The sequence below is a fragment of the Podarcis erhardii genome (genome assembly GCF_964252035.2).
Source record: "Podarcis erhardii genome assembly, chromosome: 9".
In the NCBI taxonomy this organism is placed as follows: Eukaryota; Metazoa; Chordata; class Lepidosauria; order Squamata; family Lacertidae; genus Podarcis; species Podarcis erhardii.
In genome coordinates this window covers 2,096,730-2,102,729 of record NC_138512.1, presented here as the reverse complement: position 1 = coordinate 2,102,729, position 6,000 = coordinate 2,096,730, and positions in this window count along the sequence as shown.

Genomic DNA, 6,000 nt, shown 5'->3' with positions numbered 1-6,000 from the left:
AAACAAACAAAACACACTTCATTGGGAAGAAGCAAACCTGATTGTCTTGGAATTGCCGGTGCCATTTGCCACACTATGCCAGGAGCCTGGACAAATCTTGAACTCCCTTATATTTGTTTGCTGGCCCTGGAAGGGGGGGATCTGTCTGTCTGTCTGTCTGTCTCTCTTTGTCTCTCTCTCTCTCTCTTTTTCCCTCCCCCCCTCCAAGCCTGCATGATTGCTGGAAAACTATCTGCAAGACTTAAAGTATCCCCCCCACTTCTCTTGCCAATGTTAAATTATCTTCTGGATGGAGGTGAGGTTTGTTAGGCCATTGCAGACCAAAGTAAGTTATTATTGTTATTATTATTTATTGTTACGGCAGAAGATAAAATGGTTGGGATTGATATTTTGACCTTAATAATAAAAATGAACAAATACCTGATGAGAAAGTGCTGCAAGTCTGTGTGAATCACTGCCACACAGGATCAGAAGGCTGGGATTAAGGGTCATCACTGCCGTCAAATATGGAGGCCACATGAACATTCCCTGTGTGTGTTTGTGTGGAATGAAGACATCTTAACACGGAAGGGTTTCCCCAGGTCAGACAGACTGGAACTAGATGAAACCTGCTTCTCCTTCAGCCACACATCAGACTGGAAGCTTGTATGGGAGCTGAAGGCTCCACCGCCTTCCTGGCCCTGATCAGGCCCTGATCTGGGCAGGTGTGTCCATGCGTCTTCCCTCTCCTCCTCACTTCCCTGTGGAAGGTGAGGAGGCTCCAAGATCCAGTGGTGTCAGAGGCTCCTGTGACAAGAGAGGAGCAGAGGGAGGGTGCTGGTTGAATTAGTGCAGGGACACGGACCCTCAGGCTCAGGGGCTGGATGTGGCCCACCTAGGCTCTCTATGTAGCCCTCAGGACTTTCCTGCTCCCCAGCCACACTCCCTTCTGAGCCTCCTTTGCCCTTCCTTGAACGTTTTTGTCTGGCTGGACTGTGTCCTTGATCGTGCCTCTTGATGGGTTGAAACGGATAATGGAGAGGGGGGTGTGCAGGAATCAACTCACTGTGCAAAGGCAAATTTTGAATTCCTTGCTTCATGCATGTTTGGCTCTGGCCCCATGTGCTGCTGACATGTGGTCCCTAGAAGCTTGCCAGAAGGGAATGTGGTGCTTGGGTTGAAAAAGGGTCCCCAGCCCTGAACTACTCAGCAGTTTTCACAAATTGGTTCATGCTTTGAAGTGCCTCTGAGAAAGCCTAGTGCCAATTTTTGCAATGTGATGTGCTCAGAACCTGTCTTTTCCAGGGCTGGCATCTGCACAAGCTGAAGTCTACCCACTCAGGATTTCAGTGGCACTTTCTGAATTGACGAATATGCACTTTGTGGTGGGAAGCTGCTCTTTGGATGTTTTCCTCTGTCTCTAAGCAGTGAAAGATTCTGGAGTTCTCGGCACTTACCCAGGGTTTGGTTTCCTTGGAATGAAGGTCAGCAGAGGCTGTGGTCTTTATTTGCACATATATGCAACCTCAGTGTGGGATGGAGGGACTCACTGCATCACTGCTCCATGGAGATGTTGCTTCTCCATGAGTTACAGCTTTGGCTCCAGCACATTCAGGTCTCCGTGTCTCCAGCTTCCCGCCTGCTTCCAGCCTAGCTCCTACCTGGCAGCTAGGTGAGGGGTGGTGGTGGAAGGTACCATCACTTAGTTGCAGCTATTGCATCTTGGCGGCTCCTTTTGGGATGCTGATGAGGACATTTAAGTGTTCGGCTAAGGTCATTGGCCTACAAATAAATTATCTGACTAGTTCCACTTCTATTAGATTCCAGCCCTCACTGGGTGCAGGACCCCAAGAACTGGAAGGGGCTCAAGGCATCATCTCTGTCACAGCACCAGTGCAAGGAAGCCTAAAGTCACCCCTGAAGCACTTAGAGCAGAACACTTGACACATCCACAGTTCTGTGAGGAAGACTAGGGCTTCCTTATTAACAACCTCACAAAAGCCAGCAATCACAATAGTTCTTTGGAGGAAGTCCTGACAGACCAGATAGCTTAAAATTGTATTCTGTATAGCAAATGGAGAGTTGTTTTTTTTAGTTTACAAAAATTTATAGGCCATTTGGTTGTAACAAAATGGGTTTATAATGGTCTTGTAGGAAGACCAGCAGCTGCCAGATTTGGAGTCCAACCTTTGGCCCATGTGGCTCTCCAAGGCTTCAGCAAGGAGCTTTCCCCAGCCCTATTGAAAGGGTGTTAGTAGAGGCTGTAAGTCTATGGGGCGGATTTATTACATTGCAAATATCCTGCTTTTCTTTCATGGAGCTCAGGTGGATGTGAACAATCCTGTGGAGAAGGTTAGGCTGAGAGGGAGCGAGAGAGAGAGGCTGGACCAAGGTCTTTGCAGGAAAGTGCATTACCTTTGCCTTCTGCCCAAGCTTGTCGCTTAGCTTCCTTTCGGTCAGTCATTCCATTTCCATTCCCACTTCCACCCTTTTCTGCCACTTGGAGGAGGACAGAAAGAGTACCAAGAAAGATAGTGAAGCAAAGGCAGAGGAGAGAGAGAGTGTGTGTATCTGTTCAATGACCATTATTTGAAATGCAATTATTTCTTTTCTTGCTATGTAGTCTTTATTGGAGGGGTTGCAACCCTTCTTATTACTCATTAAAAGCCTCCTCTGTCCTACAGTGGAGAAAAATACTGTTGGTCATATTGACTGCAGTAGCAGAGGCCTGACCTCCTGCGTTGCAGCAAACCTGGAACCAGCTTGCTTGGTGACCGAAACCACTGAGCCATCAGTGTGATCCTCCAAACATTTAGAAACAAAATATCGTTCATCTTTCACACTTGCCAGAAATGCCAAAGTCAAACCAGTCTCAGAGTCGTTTAAACCAATTGCACTTTCCCCCTTCCTATGCCATTAAATATTATTATTATTATTATTATTATTATTATTATTATTATTATTATAAAACGAAGATCATGGCCACTGGGCCCATCACCTCCTGGCAAATAGAAGGGGAAGAAATGGAGGCAGTGAGAGATTTTACTTTCTTGGGCTCCATGATCACTGCAGATGGTGACAGCAGCCACGAAATTAAAAGACGCCTGCTTCTTGGGAGAAAGGCGATGGCAAACCTAGACAGCATCTTAAAAAGCAGAGACATCACCTTACCAACAAGGGTCCGCATAGTTAAAGCTATGATTTTCCCGGTAGTGATGTATGGAAGTGAGAGCTGGACCATAAAGAAGGCTGATCGCCGAAGAATTGATGCTTTTGAATTATGATGCTAGAGGAGACTCCTGAGAGTCCCATGGACTAAAAGAAGATCCAACCTCTCCATTCTTAAGGAAATCAGCCCTGAGTGCTCACTGGAAGGACAGATGCTGAAGCTGAGGCTCCAAGACTTTGGCCACCTCATGAGAAGAGAAGACTCCCTGGAAAAGACCCTGATGTTGGGAAAGATGGAGGGCACAAGGAGAAGGGTACGACAGAGGACGAGATGGTGGGACAGTGTTCTTGAAGCTACCAGCATGAGTTTGACCAAACTGTGGGAGGCAGTGGAAGACAGGAGTGCCTGGTGTGCTCTGGTCCAGGGGGTCATGAAGAGTTGGACTAAACCACAACTATTTATTTATTTATTTATTTATTTTCTAGCAGAATTGCTTGATTTTGGGGGATGGGATACAAAACTGAGGACAGCTGACATGCTGCTTCATTCAAAAGGTATCTGTTTAAATAAAATAAAGTTTTTTGTTTGTTTTCTTTTTAAAATATAATATCCATTCTCCCCCTCCCTATTCCCCAGGCCAGCCTTATTCAACCTTCTACTCTCTAGACATTTTAGACTACAATGCCCATAGAGCCATTGTGGTGTAGCAGTTAGTGTGCTGGACTAGGACCTGGATGAGACCAGGGTTCGAATTCCCTGCTCAGCAATAAATCTCATCTTGGGGGCCAGTCCCTGCCTCTCAGCCTAACCTACCTCACAGGATTGTTGTGGGGATTAAATGGGGAAGAGAACTATGGACTGTACCTTGAGCTCCTTGGTGGAAAGGGGGGGGGGAGTATAAATGCAATAAATAAAATAAAATAAAATAAAATAAAATAAAATAAAATAGGCCATGGACAGTACAGCCAATAGCTGTTGCTTGACTTCTCATCCATGGGTGAGAAATTAGTCTCACTAAGCTCAATGGAATTTACGCCCTAGCTAGTATGTTTGGGGTTGCGCTATTCACTTGTGGCAACATGTGCAACTGAGAGCCTTCTGACCTTCAAGTGTGTGCATGGGATGTGCATGAGGGCAGTTCACCAGGTTCATGGCCATTGGCCTTTTGCCTTCGCTGCCCCCATTTCACAGGGGGCCCATTGTGGGACCCCCCAATACGTCTGCCGCTCAATAAGCCAGCTGCCCCCCGTCCTGTCCCCTTACAGCGGCCGGACTGCACTGCTGGCCAGCCCGGCACAAGCGCACTCAGGGAGGCCACCCCAAGAGGGTCAAGACGGGGGAAGAAAAAAGGTGCCGCTGCCGGGTACCATGGGGGGGGGAACACTGCATGGGGGGGAATGTGTGGCAGCATCTGGACAGCTGCTCCTGATCCATATACGCTTCAACATTCTCCCTAAGGAGTTGGCAGAGAGGGGTGCATAGCAAGGCTGACAATCTTGCACCCCAACCCAAAGTTGATGGACTACAATACCCATCAGCTCCAGCCATCATGGTCACTTGTCAGGGGTGATGGGAGTCGTAGCTCAGCAGCACTGGCTGGGCCACAGGTCCCCCAGCTTCCCTTAAAGACTGACGTATGATATCTACTGCAACTTAAGTGCTTGTGGGCAGGGTCCACTCCATCAGACACACTAAAATGTTCACTCTCATTGGCAGATGTGTGTATACAGCAAAAAATAAAAATTGTACACGCTGAGGCCAAAAGCCTATGAAATGCAAGAGGCCCAGTCTGTGACCTTTTCCAGGCAGAGTTCAAATGTATTCCAGATAAGCAGAGCCACTGGCCCACCAAGCCAGTGGACATTTCTACACCGTGGGGGTAATGAATTTCATAAGCTAATAAGCTTAATTGTGCTTAACAGAATTTGCTGAGCAAATTGCTCTAAATGAGTAGCTTAGTTAAACCCAGCCAACCACTCCAGGCCCCGCTCCTTCCCACCCTAATAAGGTGGAGGAAGAAACACTTTCTGAGTCAAGAATGGCCAAAGGCAAAGGGGTACGTAGGCAGAGGGTTATGCACTAGACTCTGCCAAGGGATCCTCCTTTGGTGAGAACTGCAATAACAGGGCTATATTCCTCCCCTGCCAGCCCCCAAACTAGGAGCTGTGGAGCAGCATTGCCCCTCTACACGGCAGCAGGCCTGGCAAGGCAATGCTAGGGCCACCAGTGCTGACTTCTGCTCCAGACACCTGCTCCTGCATTGGGCAACAAGGTCTGCAAATCTCTATTTTAATTCTCCCAGAACAGTGGAATGACAATATTGGGCGATGTTGCAAGGCAAGTGGCAAACCAAGGCTGATTGGAAGACCCAGACAGTGTTATGGGAGAGAAGCGTTCTGGTGTTGTTTCTGCTGCAGCAGCAGCAGCAGCAGCAGCAGCAGCACTGCGTCCTTTGCCAGCGCCTGGGCTGTGGCGCAAAGGGTGAAGAAAACTCACTGCATGAGTCCAGCCCTCCCCCCCAGGTGGGACCAGGGGCATGGAGGGCTCACAGGGTTCTGCTGTGCTGTCTGCCTGCCCGCTCAGGGGGAAGCCCGGCCAGCCAATGTGGGCCTTTCAGTGAGGGGGCTGGGAGCACAATGACGAGGTTAGGCTCTGGGTCCCAGAGATCCTGGCAGCAGATAGGGCAGGACAGGGAGCCCTGCATGGGGGCACCAGGTTCAAGCCCCCTCAAAATCATGCGCCCAGGGCTATGCCCCCCCCCCATGCTATGTCCCTGAGCAGCAGCCAGCCTTATATGGAGCCCTTCGGAGAAGCAGCAGTTCTTTACTACTACTACTATTTTATCATTATTA